This window comes from Lipophrys pholis (assembly GCF_963383615.2).
Source record: "Lipophrys pholis genome assembly, chromosome: 16".
Lineage (NCBI taxonomy): Eukaryota > Metazoa > Chordata > Actinopteri > Blenniiformes > Blenniidae > Lipophrys > Lipophrys pholis.
This window is the reverse complement of record NC_137634.1, coordinates 4,358,662-4,373,755: the sequence shown is the minus strand read 5'-3', so window position 1 is coordinate 4,373,755 and position 15,094 is coordinate 4,358,662.

Genomic DNA, 15,094 nt, shown 5'->3' with positions numbered 1-15,094 from the left:
TATTAGAGTGGAAGTTCTGTCCAACTGAGACATTATTCTAGTTTGGTGAACCTCCAAATAACTTGATTCTCTTCTTTTTTAAACCTCTATTTAAGTTTATATGGATTTAGACTCTTTCAAGTAGACTCTCTGGCTTTAACTTTAAATTTTGTGTCTCGCGTACGATGAAACGTGTTATGCAGTGTGAATTTCTCGACCTGATTCGATGGAAAACTAAATTTTAAGTATTTCAAAACTCTAAATCAGACCTGAAATAGAATTTAATGAACGTTTTGAGGGGTTTCGTAGCCGTAAATTTCTCACAAAAAGTTCAGGATATTTTGCCTTCAGGTGAATTTTATGGAAAATGTAGGAAGTTCACGCAACAACGGTGATTTCCTCTTTTCAAGCCGTTGAAACCAAATCATTGAGGTTCTGGGTTCAGAGTTATGAGCCTCTTCGCCGCCACTCATGATATTCAAAATTATATTAAACACTCCTGGCTAAATATTTTAAAATGGTTTACAAAAAAAAAAAAAAAAAAAGGCTACAAACTGCTAAAATTACTATTAAAAAGTTTCCAAATGGCTGAAATAGCAAAAACTCTGAAAAAAATTGGTTAAAGAAAACAAAGCTAAATTGGCAAAGAAAATAATTAAAACACCCAACAATGGAGCAAAAACATGTCAAATGTTTAAAAAAAAACAAAAAAAAAACGACCTAAAAGGATTCATATGACTAAAAAAGAAAAGTTCAAAAGTCGAAGCAACCAAACTCGCTGAATCAGTTAAAATAGGCTCAAGAGGTAAAAAAAAAAAAAAAAAGTACTACAAAAACTAGAACCGCAAAATGAATTCAAAATAGTTGCCATGAAACATCACGGATGTACGTTTGAAGAACTTTATAATCTGTGATCTTTTCTGATTAAACGTGTTTTGTGGCTCCAGAAGAATTTTATTTGGTGGAAGGAGACAAAAACAACAACAGCTGTTGTGAGTTTGATAAGAGTCAAATATTACAAAGTTTTAGTGACGCTTGACCTCGGTTATACACTCAGTTTCGTAAAGGAATAATAAATACATTTATGACGAGTGAACTAACAGGATAAATTGTCCTTGAGTGAAGGAGACTCGGTCTGTTTTCCAACATGGAGGATTGAACCGTGTTTCGCCAACTTCTGGCCCTCCAGCGAGAAGTAAAAGGTCGCCGTGGAAATTAGTTGGATTCTAATTTAAATACATAAAGTGGAAGCAGGTTGACGCGGTCACACGCTCGCCATATGTTGGCATTTCATTCCTGCAGAGTGTGTGTGTGTGTGTGTGTGTGTTGTGTGTGTGTGTGTGTGTGTGTGTGTGTGTGTGTGTGTGTGTGTGTGTGTGTGTGTGTGTGTGTGTGTGTGTGTGTGTGTGTGTGTTGTGTGTGTGTGTGTGTGTGTGTGTGTGTGTGACATCATGAAATACTTAATTTAAGCGCTGTTATGTGAATGAAGCTGATTCTTTCTACGTGAGTAAAGAAGTTGCTGTAAATCAGCACACGTGACTCGAGTTCATCACAATCACAGACATGAATTAAAAATCAAATCAAGTTTGCTCGTTTAAATCACAGCTGATCTTCGAAAAAAATTTGTAAATTGGTGAAAGGAAAAAAAAAAAAGTAACACAGCCAAGTTAGAAGTGATGTACATTAGGAGCAAGAGAAAGAGCACTGTTATAAAGAAGAACAATTCTTAAACGCATTATCGTGAGCTACTTAATCACAATATGTCAATATCATCACATTATCACGCAGCTTCAGTAGTTTGAGTTCTTTAAAAAGAAAACCACCGATGATTAAACACAAACTGAATCATAAAATATCATAAAATTAACTTCATGTCTTTGTAACCTCAGCTACGTTATTTCTTTCCGCTGCATACAGGTCGTGGTGCAGTTACACTCCAGTTACAGTGACTTTATCGTGAAAGCAGTGTAGAAGGGCTCTGCTCCTCGTTCACTAAAGCAGCTCAATAATTTAAGTAATCTTCCTCCCTGATGTAACTTCAGGTGAACTTAAATAAGAATAACAATAATAAAACAATAAGAAGTGCGGAATTTGACCATAGAAATAAAGTAAAGCCAAGTTTGTGTTGATTGAAGTAATCGAAGTACTTAATTAACATTGATGAGTTTGATCTATTTGGAATAAATTCAGGAAATGTCTAAAACCGATTGCAGGTGTTTCCTCAGGAGGCCCACGGTTTGTTTAATGTCACACGTTTAGTCACATTTTCATAATCAGTCACTCAAACTGAGACCAAGAGGAGAATCTCAAAGGCGGCACACGAGTCTTTTAGGATTAACTACGTTTCACGGTCACACCAATGGGGCAATTCAGGGCCACAAATTAACCTCAGGAGAGAACATGCAAACTCCACACAGTGAGGATTGAACCGGTGACTTTCTCACTGTGAGGAGAGCGCCAACCACTGCTCCACTGTGCCGTTATCATGTGTAATGTTCACCTTACAATAGTTCTAGAATCATGTTTCAGTAGTGTGGCTGCAGAGCTGCAGACCACCTGTTTGTTCTGGTGTGAAGCTTGATCAGGATCAGGATCAGGATCAGGATCAGGATCAGGATCAGGATCAGGATCAGGATCAGGATCAGGATCTGTTCACACCTCACACCTCACACACTTGTCTGGTGTGTTTCCTGCTGGATCACCAGAGGGCAGTCTTGCCACATGGAAAGCACCAGTTTCCCCTGCAGGACTAAAGGTTTCCAGGTGAATCCAGGAATCAGGAGGTTTGGAGAAACATGCTGGACTTTATATTATATATATATATATATATATATATATATATATATATATATATATATATATATGATCTTTTATTGGAGATGCTCGCTGACATCACCTCTTTTTTTAAATGAGATTTCACATGAATATTTCCACTATTTCCAGCCGGATCTGCACAAACAGAAATAATTGACAACTCATTGTTTGATATGAGGATATTTGTACAGTGGCCCAGAAGGGTCAACGCAACAGCAAAAAGACACAACGGAAGTGACTCAGCGGTCGGAAGAACAGACTTTGTTTCCAGGGACGATATTTTGTGACGGACTGTTTTCTGAGTTTAATGAGATGTAAGTAAAAAACTGCTGCCTGATGATTGTGATTAATGTCGTTGTGTGTTTTTACAAATCAGCAATGTTGATCAATGTGGAAACTGTCATAAAGTTATGTAACTCCTGTTGTGACTTTTATTGTTGTGTTGTAACTTTTGTTGTTGTGTTGTGACTTTTGTTGTTGTGTTGTGACTTTTGTTGTTGTGTTTTGACTTTTGTTGTGTTGTAACGTTTGTTGTTGTGTTGTGGTTTTTGTTGTTGTGTTGTAACTTTTGTTGTTGTGTTGTGATTTTTGTTGTTGTGTTGTGACTTTTGTTGTTGTGTTGTGGTTTTTGTTGTTGTGTTGTAACTTTTATTGTTGTGTTGTAACTTTTGTTGTTGTGTTGTGGTTTTTGTTGTTGTGTTGTGACTTTTGTTGTGTTTTGACTTTTGTTGTGTTGTAACTTTTATTGTTGTGTTGTAACTTTTGCTGTTGTGTTGTAACTTTTATTGTTGTGTTGTAACTTTTGCTGTTGTGTTGTAACTTTTATTGTTGTGTTGTAACTTTTGTCATTGTGTTGTAACTTTTGTTGTTGTGTTGTAACTTTTGTCGTGGTGTTGTAACTTTTGTTGTTGTGTTGTAACTTTTGTTGTTGTGTTGTGGCTTTTGTTGTTGTGTTGTGACTTTTGCTGTTGTGTTGTGACTTTTATTGTTGTGTTGTAAAATTTGTTGTTGTGTTGTGGTTTTTGTTGTTGTGTTGTAACTTTTATTGTTGTGTTGTAACTTTTGTTGTTGTGTTGTAACTTTTGTCGTGGTGTTGTAACTTTTGTTGTTGTGTTGTAACTTTTATTGTTGTGTTGTAACTTTTGTTGTTGTGTTGTGGCTTTTGTTGTTGTGTTGTGACTTTTGCTGTTGTGTTGTACCTTTTATTGTTGTGTTGTGACTTTTATCATTGCGTTGTAACTTTTGCTGTTGTGTTGTAACTTTTATTGTTGTGTTGTAACTTTTGCTGTTGTGTTGTAACTTTTATTGTTGTGTTGTAACTTTTGTCATTGTGTTGTAACTTTTGTTGTTGTGTTGTAACTTTTGTCGTGGTGTTGTAACTTTTGTTGTTGTGTTGTAACTTTTGTTGTTGTGTTGTAACCTTTGTTGTTGCGTTGTAACCTTTGTTGTTGCGTTGTGACTTTGCGTTGACCCTTCTGGGCCACCGTAGCTGTGATGAGGATGTTTTCTGCAGCCTCAGCTAAACGAATCCTCTGCTGCCGCTTGTAGAAAATGTTCGTCCCTGAAACGACTGGATGACGACGTGAAGTCGTAATTAGAAGCAATAATCTCTGACGTGACGTCGCCCGGCAGATTGAATCAGTCACACTAAGCTGATTAAGTTGTGCTTCAATTCTTCAGTGACTTCAACGACAAAGAGACGTGGAGTGATTAACACACAGACGCTTCATTGACATTCTGCTTGTTGTCTTGACAACGAAGCTTTGGCCTCTCTGGAAAAGCTCCTCGGTTCTCCTCTCTGCTCGCGTCACATCGCGGCTCTATTTGCTTCTTGTTACTCGGCGATAATAAAAAGCAGCGAGAAAATCCCACTTCAGGTCCTCGCCGGCGTGGCCGAGGTCAGCAGAGCTTTCTTCAGGTATCATGTGCTGCTGTGAAGGACGCCGAGTGCTTCTTGACTTTCTTAACAGCTGAAAGAAAGTAGATCCTCTTCCTCTGCTCCTTCACTTCCAACACAATGGAAGAGGCTGATTTTAATGCGTGAGTTAATTACTTTAGGTTCTATTTACTTTGAGAGCAGCGCTTTGGCTCCACAGTTGTTCTGTGGAATAAAGACGGGTTGAAATCATCATTAAAAACTTAATTCTGTATCTTTATACTAATTCAGTGACAACAGACGGATTAATTCAATCTCAAGTTAAATCATCTCTTCTACATGAGGGAATCGCTGCAGGTTTTAATGTAACGACGATACGATCACTAAAACATCAGAGACCCTGAAAACGATGCAGTTTTCATGTTGGGCCACTAGTGGGTGCTGTTGTTTGTTTCAGTAATGAGACCACACACACACACACACACACACACACACACACACACACACACACACACACACACACACACACACACGCACATAGAGAACGAAACGCTACAAACATTAAAAATGGAAACGCACGAGCTTTTATTTGGACTTTCAAGTGTAAAACGACCAAGTTCCAGGAGAATCTGGAGGCAGACGTTGTTGTTGTTGTTGTTGTTGTTGTTGTTGTTGTTGTTGTTGTTGTTGTTAGAAACTATTGACTATGGCCTAAGCATGTGTAGTTGCGTTTCCAAAAATTTGCGTTTTTCTCGTTTCCACGGAGACAGATTTGGAGCGTTTTCCAAAAAAAAAAAAAATGCAAATTTATTTTCACGTTTCCAAAAAGTTTCACCTTTGAAGCTCAAAAAGTTTTGTTTTAATTTTATTTATAGCACTCTATCAATCCCCAGAGGGGAAATGACTTCCTGAATTAACTCGTCGGCAGCAGCCACACACAGAGGAGGCGGGGGGGGGGGGGGGGGTCAACATGCAAACTCCACACAGAAAGGCCTGGGGCGGTATTTGAACCCACAACCTTCTGGTTGTGATCAATTCATTTGGGAACCCGAAGTCCCGACGGCGTCGCGTCGTCGCGTCGTCGGCTGACGATCAGCGAGCTTTTTTAAAGTGTTTGCTCGGTGCAGACGAGTTACTTTCGTCTTTATCTGCATTTCTTTGCCAAGAGAAGACGCTTGTTTTCCCTGAATCAAAGAGCACGGAGAGACAAGTGAGACTCTGCCGCCTCGCGCCGGCTGAAGCTGGGGGAATTGATTACACGGAGCAGGAACACTTTGTCGGGCCTGAATGCATTTTTTTTATTTTTTTTATTCTTCTTTCTCTCCCCACATTGTGCTGCCAGGAACAAAGGGACACTATTAAAGCTTTTCCCCAACACCCTCTAAAACTTTTGATTTCCCCCTCGGTTGAGCGGAAAGCGTCAGGAACACGGCGATTGAAAATTAATTGGCAGCGTGTCAGCGGTGTATTTACATTTTGTTCTTTTAAAGATGCAATTAATTACGAGAGATGAAGAAACCTACAGAGGGACGGGATGCGGCGCGTCGGCTGCGTCTCGTCCCTGCAGACCGTCTCCCGCTCTGAGGGAGTGTAAGGCAGGCTTGCCAATTAACCACAGACTTTAAAAAAAAAAAAAAAAAAAGAAGACCCACAGCTCCACGTTTCAGCAGGTGGAAAAGAAAAAGGCCCAAATTTAAATTGCCTGGCAAGCGATGTAATAGTCAGACAGTAACTCACTGCTTCAAGCTACACTAAGAAGATGTGAGAAAGAAAATAAAAAATCTCTTTCAAGAGTTTTGTAACTCCAGGAAACTATTGCAAATTAGGTTCAGGGGAAGTCACTGTAAAGGCTGCACGCACTAATGTTTTGGGTTGTTTTTTTTCGTTGCCAAATGAGGTTCGCTTGGAATTCTAAAGCGTTTGTCCTCATCTGAAGTTGATATGTACTCATGGAGGGGGCATTTATGTCAACGTCGCTCAGTCGGCTGCGTCTAGACTCTCGTCTATCTCCGTGGTGAAGAGAGAACATGGTCGAGTTGTTGTTGGGTTTCTCTCTGTCCTTGTTTTCACCTCGGCCGTTCCGTCAATATCACGTTACTATTTCTTGATTCAACAATTTACTGGAACAGGAAAATCCAACAAACTAGAAGTGTGACAAACAAACAAAAAAACCCCCCCAAACTTCATTGTTTTAACAAACGCAACTTTATGAAAACGCGCCGACTCCGTCGCCATGGAAACGGGCGAGTCACCTGACATAAACAACGTTTGCCTCCAGAGTGTCCAGACATGTTTACTTACTGAGGTGACACCAAATATTTGTATTCCTGGTGAAATGTAAAATCTTTGTTGCATTTTTTCATTGCAGCCATAATTTCAATCCCACAATGTTTTTAAACTGAAACTTTCAATCCATCGGTATGCCAGTAACTTTTCTCCTGTGGATCAAGATAAAGTAGAAGTACAGTTAAAATGTAAACACTTTTTTTTTGTCTGTTATTGATTAAAATCAACCTAATTCACCATATATACTGATTTCAATTGGTTTTTATTTGTTTTGTTCTGTATGGGAGCAATTTACCTCTGTAACATTCTTGATGGGCCCTCAGTAATGTCATTGTGGAGATTAACGGTTCAGATTAAGATCAGAAAAAATGAGATGTAATATATTTCTTAACAATTCGGATGCATTAAACTTCTTTATGGAGCCGTTCTTTAAGTTTTTATATGCTTTCTGTTTACCTGTAAAATGGCCTTATGTGTAGGTTTTCTGTTCATCCACTAGGGGGCGCTTTCAATGTGGGGCGGGAACTGTAGCTCTCAGGTAGTGAGGCCAGGTGTGCAGGGAGAGGGAGCAGAGGTCCTCACCTGAGCGACCTTTAAAAAGGTTAAAGCGCTGCTATGTCTAAGTCTAGAAACGGGCTCAGTGAACTGGACAGACGGGTAGTTCACTGGCGTTTGTGTTGGATTTCACGGTTTTGGGACTTTGGACATTGTGGGAGAATCACCACAGCTCTGAAGGATCAATCAAGGATCACTGACAGAACCTCAGCCACAGATCACCACCAGCTGGACAAGAAGTATGTGTAGAACTACCAACTATGGTTAATTAAACCTGGTGTGTACACACAGTTAAAAAAGAAAATTAGTACATTGGTTAAAAACTGCTATTTAAATGAACTCTGTGGGTGGTCACTGGGTGAAAGGTTTTTTTCCTGATTTGATTCCGTGTTTCTGCTTTGGTGTGTTGGTTTATGGATTCTGGTACAAATGGACAATTTGAAGGTTGATGAGTCTGCCGCAGCTCAGCGGGGGTTCTGGCCCAGCCAGTGGTGAAATGAAAACACAGTCTGTCATTAAAGGTACAGTTAAATAAAGAGAAAAGGCATCGATTGATGAATTAGAAAAGGTGCAAAAAACCAAAGAAAATCTAAACTAAACAAAGCATCTAATTTAACAACAATAATCAGAGAGTTAATGCAGTTAATGCAGTTAATGCGATGAGTCAAGCCGTCTGGAAAAGACAAAAGCAACACAATGCAACTCAACAAGAGCTGTGGGCCGGGCTTTCTGTTCAGGGTGACGAGTCGATGTCTGATCACACGAAATGACATTTACAGTATTGTATAAGAAATGTGTAAAAATAAATTAAATACTTCAAAGTTATTCTTAAGGCAACAGGGCCATCTATTGGCACGAACACAAATTGCTCAACATGACGTCCTTCAAGCAGGAATGGTGTGATCAGGGATCGACTAGTCGAATTTGCACAATGAAAAGCGATTTTTAGCTACAAATTTGATCAATCCATTAAATCATTTTTTTTTGCCCTGCCCTTCTTCCAGGTCTGAGGAGGAGGAGGAGGAGGAGGAGGAGGAGGAGGAGATGAGCAACCTGAACATCTAACAACATGACGTCATCAATGTAAGCCCCCTTAGCTTCCTGGACCTCACACATATTTTACAGTAAATATGTGGTAAATGAGCCTGTGTATAATTTAAGTGGTTTAGTCACATCTAAAGCACATTTACACATGGAAGTTGACCAAGTTTAATCCAAAACACAACTTATCGTGCTGTATGTATATAGGAAGGGCTTCCCTGTTGCATGTCTTTAGTGTTTCGAGGGTCCTTGGCCAAAAACAAAAGAAGTATTTTTTCCCGTTGGGATTCCCCAGAAGAGCCTCACACAGTCTTTGGAACCGATCGTGTGGTCTGCTCAGACTTCCACAGAGAGCGACTGCAGCGACAACATCACGATCCATGTCACAACAAAGCAAAGGGTTACGAGGTTTCGCTCTTTCCTTTTAACGCTAAAACACAAAGCCGGGCTGTCAGAAATGCCCCGAGGCAATTTTAAAGAGTATTTTTGTCCCCCTCCCTCCCACCCGCCCGCTCCCCCAGAAACCACAAACGCAGCAACGGCGCCCAGGAGCAGCCGCGCACAGCGTCTTTTTTTTAAAAAGCAACATATGCTTTTTGTACTGGAAATGCATTAGTCATAAGGGGAAGGAAAACGTAAGGGAGCGGGGGCAATTGAAGTTTAGCAATAACATCTCAAATGCCCCACATTCCGCCACTCTGGCAGTAAGTGCAAAAAAGTTTGAAAAGGAGGAGAAATTTTGATGTTGGGACATAAAAAGGAATAATGCTAGACACCTCGGGAGCTTGCTCGCTTCGCTCTTTTCCTGTGAAGACCAAAGAGGGCCTTTTAAAAAGCTTGTATAATTGATTCCACCCAGAGGTAACCCAAGGCAATCACCTAGCTCACCAAAAGAGAAGCACTAAAGCCCAGAGAAAGAGCTCCCGCGTTTTCTTTCTACCCCCCACACACACACACACACTCCCTGCCATCTTTCTTTATTGGACCTTTCATCTGCGAGTGTGAATAACTGCGGAGTGAGGCAAAGCTGAATAAACATTGTCTGAATGGAGGTGATTGATGGATCAATTTGGGGTCCCTCGTTTCCCAGCGCTGGTGGCGGCATTCACATTGATTACGTTGCCTGTGGTCGCCGGCCAAAATACAGTCCTCGAAATGAGTATGTCTGCTGGAAAAGGTCCAGGGCTGCCTCAGCCAAAACAGATGGCTCCCAACGCTGCAGTCATATCCATATTAATGGCGTGATTACAATGCATTACAATGCGGAGATCTTGTCATTAACGTTGTGATTTAAGAAGCAATTATGGGTGTAGATTATCTTGCGCCGCGGCTATGAGGTGGTTATGAGCTGCCGTTCGAGCCGCCGGGGCCCAACAGGGATGACAGATGGATCCTCCAGCCCAGGTCTGTGATCAGACTCCTGACTGACTGACTGACTGGCACATAATGACAGAAGTGGCTCCTGCATAATGAGGGAAAGCTGAGAAGTTGAAGATGGAGACGTTTTAATAGAATCCTTGTGAGAAGGCGACGTATGTCAATGGCGGCATCACAATGTGGAGACTGTTGTAAGGAAGGCGACATGTCGAGGGTTTTGGCGCTCATGAGGAAAAATGTCACCAGTCAATCACCTAACAGGAAACCAGCTGCCTTCGTCAGAAATATGAGGTTGAATTTTCCCGTTGACTGCTGGATGGCAGCATTTAAAAGAGTCGTCTTGTTTCATCAGAGGGAAGCGGAATGAACCAAAGTGTCACGAACCATGAAAGCATTTGCTGGAGGATTTCAGTCTCTCGCTCTGGACTCCTTCTGATCCCCGGGGGGAGAAGCCCAGAATGACTTAGTGCTCGACGCGTCCTTAGATCCTTGTGTTTTAAGATGGAGCCCGTCCACAGGGGGGATTTGACCGCAACATCTCTGCAGCTGGAGGACAATTCACCATGACATCTAGTGAAAACATGTCGTTAATTTGCTTTTTTGTTACAGCAAATTTGACATGGAAACGATGTCCTTTCACGAGGAAAAGCTGAAAGCAATGGTTTTATGTTGCACCACTAGTGGGAGCTGTTTCTTGTAATTAAACCACACGTACGAGTGCAGAGAACTGTACAATGGAGAGTGAAGAGACGGACGGCCAAGTTGGATTGTTATTGCGGTGACTGTCAAAATAAAACTACCAAGTCCCAGGAGAATATGGACTGGTGGTCAATACTGTCTGGAGGAAAACATTGCTGTTATTGTCAATCGTCTGAGCATGTGCAGAAGAACTGTTTACAGGAGCAGCGCTTCAGAAAAATTGTGTTTTCTCAAAATTCCACTTTGGGAGCCATTTTCAAAAAGCTGCATTTTCAGTTGCTCCAATCACCGTCGTCATGAACACAAACACCCAAAATAAGACAAACTTTTTCCATTTTCGCTTGAAAACGTTCTTTCTCACGTAAATCAACTGCTAAAATCACCAGAAAGTAGATTTACAGTCCAGAAGTTGACGGTTGAGGTGTAGTTTGGATCCGGCGTGCAACAAGTTTGGTCCCAGAAATATTAACAAGCTTCGACGTTGTTTTCAAAACGTTGCCGTGTAAATGCAAAACTTTTCCAAAACGGAAAAACGATTTCACTTGAAATGTTGTAAACGAGGCCTTGAAATGTTATCATAAAGTGTTCATATAGACGAGGCACTTTAAAAGAAAGTATATATTAAAAATCTTCAAGATTAGCTGATAGTGAGGAGTTGAGTTTTTAAAAAAAAAAAAAAAGAGCTGAATCATTTCAAGTCGGTCTCACTTAGTGAATAAGTACTAAAGAGAGTGAAACGAGTGTAAGTACACTTGAGGGCGATGTAAGACACTGTGTTGCTCTTTTAAAACCTGCTCCAGTTGAAGACCTTGTAAAGGGTAACGCCGCCTTGGCTGATGAAGAGAAACAGACGGCGAGCAGTGTAAAAAATTTGATCCTATCTTCTGCCTCCGCTCTGTTATTACCTCAGGTGTGAAATCCTTCGCCGCTCATGCCGGAAAACCAAGCGGGCGTGCTCAGCTGTGAAATTGTATCTTTGCCGCTCCTGCTGCCCCCCTCCCAGTCGCTCTTTCCCCTGTCCTCCAAAAGGGAAAAAAAAAAAAAAACAAGAGAAGAAGATGTGGTGCTTTCTGTGAGGTGAAGTCTGCTACATAATCAGCCGCCTCCCTTCTCGGCGTGGCGCTCGTCGCAGCTCATAACGAAGGGAAACACCTTGGCGAGACGGACGATTTCTCACGTCACCCGGCGGCCGGGTGAGCGGAAACGAATCCCACACAGAGCTGAAGAAGCTCCATCTGGGGACGTTTGAATTGAGATGTAACGGAAGCACGGCGAAGAGGAGCCATCTGTTAAGATCACAAGGTAGCTGGAGCGTACACGTCTGAACGCACTCTGCTGTGCGGAGCCCGGGCAGCCGGCGGGGGGCCGCCACTCGCCCGCTTCCATCCGGTGCTGCCTGGATTCTCCCAGGCGTGGCGGCCATCACTCCTCCTCCACTCTGGATTCCCCCCATGAGAGCTGATTGGAACCACGACTGGATTACAGATCGTTGGTTCTTTTTGGGTTTCACTTTTGGAAAAGCGCCAAAACAAACCCAAGTTGATTTTAATGAAGGAATCAGACGTGCAGTTCTGAAGCAACAGGCGTGATTCGTTTCATGAGATCGTGCAGATCAGTGATGAACCGCCGGGTGGATTTCTGTGGGTTGCAGGCCTCTTCTGGGCAAAACTAAAATTGGCGTAAAAGTCAATGTAGCGTCATCTGATCGTGTTCCGTAACATTAAGTGTTGACAATCTCTTGTAATGTTAATTATCAGCCACCAATTCTCACAGTAAAAGAAGATGTATTGAGTTTTGTAGTGATGTGAGTTACTGGGTCCAATACTAAAAGTTCTGCACACAGTAATCTATGATAATAGTAATCTGTCAAAATGACCTTAAATTTATGTTCAAAATTCAATTTTTTTTTACATGCCTTCGTTTAATGATGCTCAGAGTTTTGTAGTCGACCCTCACTGAGGGTTACAACCTGGGAAGATCATCGTTCATCAGAAGACAAACAGAAAGATGGACGACCACACACACACACACACATGCGTTTGGGGTTGTGTTTCTACAATAACGATGCTACTTTTTGAAAACGTTTGGACAGGAAATGTTGCTACTGCTCATACGCACCACGGATTTAGTAAATATTTGTTCTGCATATCCACGAGTATGTGGATAATAACGAACATGGCGGTCATGACTCCCAGTCCATATTCTCCTGGGACTCGGTCACTGTGATAGCAATCCAACTTGGTCGTCTGTCCATAGGAATGTCTGTGTATGAACATTGTTAATGCTTATAGCGTATTGTTCTCTGTGTATGTGTCTGTGGATTCATTACACAACCAAACAGCATCAACTCGTGGCCCTACAAGCTGACGAGACTGTTTCTGCAATTTCAGTGTAAACAGACAAAACATTTTCTGAACTGAAAATACAAAAATGATGTGTTTTTCCTCTTGAATTCTTGTGTAAATTGGGCCTTAGACTCTCTGGCAATCACGGTTAACCAGCCAATGCTTTTAGACTGTGTACCTGGGGATAAAAACCTCCAGAGACGCAAAGGAAACGTGTGCACACGCCTCATAAAAAGCCTCCAATCCTGGACTCGCATCAAGGAGCGAGAACTCACCAGTCCACCGCCGTGGTGGTGCCCCGTGGTGACGACAGGCTGAAATGTTGCTGCTTGTTATTAGACATAAAAACGTGGACTCGGGAGTGTGTCTCTGACGAGGCGCTCAGCGTGACTGAAACGAAGCGTTTTGATGCACCAGCAGCAGCTTTCCAATCACCGCGTGTCTTTTCGAAGCCTTTTTCAACAGGCGGCGCGAGCTGCGTAGCTTTTACAACGGCGGCGTGTTTCCCTTCGTGTCGCCGTCAGCGGAGCGAGGCTGACAGCAGCAACGCCTGCAGAATAATTTAACAGGCTGTGGGGAGAAGCCGGGGAAAAAGACAAAGCCCTCCAATATGATCTCCGAGGACCCCGCAGCAATCCACTGTTCTCCTCCCGCCACCGCCATTACTGACACTATTGATTATGGCCCTGGGAGTGATGATAGCATTCGGCTCTCCCCCTCCAGCGGAAGCCACAATCATGCCGCCGTGTTGCCCAAATGATAGACTGTCTCGGAAATGAAAGAGGAGGTGAGGGCTGGAGAGAGAAAGATAAGGGTGATTGAGAGAGATAGGAGAGGGAAGAGGGGGGCATTAATGTTGGCCAGTTATTTGTCTTTTCTTTTTTTTTTCCCCCGCAGCAGCTGAGGAATGTAATGTTCCTGTCGGCCATATTAAAACACAAGGGCGCAGTGTGTCGGACTCGTGTCGGAGGCAGCGGGGCCTTGGTGGAAACATGAAAACCGGCATAATTGCCTCTTTGCCCGTTCGAATTGCTAACGAGGGAGCCTGACATCCTCGCACAGCCCCGATTGTGTGGCGCTCCGGACACCCAGGCAGCTGAGCCTCTTATAGGTTATTGCTTTCCTTTAAACGAGACGAGAGACGGCCCCGCGAGGGAGAATTCCTCCGGAATATCGTCTGGAATGTCTGCATAAATGGTAGTGGGAGAGTTTCGTTTCACACTCCACACACACACACACACACACACACACACACACACACACACACACACTGTATTTCACACTCCAGGTGGCTCTTTGATTTAATTAGCACAGTGGAGCTCCAATTAGCTGCAATAGTGGATCAGATGGTGCTTTTCATCAGGGCATGGAGCTGATGGGCCCAGTAGGATTGTATTCTCCGTCTCCCCCAGGGAAGACTGTGGATCACAGTCGGCCTTCAATGTTGGATTGCAGGGAGGATTATAAGTCGAGCCACTTCAGGATCTGGACCCTTTTCTTTGACTCGGCTGTGGCCTGGATACCATGAACTGATTGGAGGGATGACACAACTACAGGACTTTTAAAGTAAAATATGTGCGACTGTGCACTGTCACTCTGTTCTACTATTACATCTCATTGCTTGTGCTAGTACCAGGGATGGGTGTGATTTATCTTCATGTAGTTTAAGTGTTCCCCTTGTCTGAAGAATAGTGCAACTTCATCACCATAGGGTTTAGTTCATTCATTTCATTCATTCAGCCTTTATTTATTCAGGAGAGCCACATTGAGATTAATAATCTCTTTTAAAAGTGTGTCCTGGCGGCAGTACATAAAGCAAGTTTACAATGTCAAAATAATCCTAAAATGTTCTTAAAACAAATAAATAACAAAAAAGAAAGTACATGAAAAACAATAAAACAGTCACAGAGCAATATGAAAGATAAAACTATAAAAGCCACCAAATAGTTATAAATAAATGAGATAAAACAAGAACAAGGTGAATTTTTTGAATCCCGGGGCTGTAAAAAAAAAGCCCTAAACTCTCCCAGTGAGACCGACTCTGGGACTTTAAAGTCTTTCTGTTATACATTCCACGAACATGGAGCAGAGCACATAAAACACACCAAACATATTGCAATAG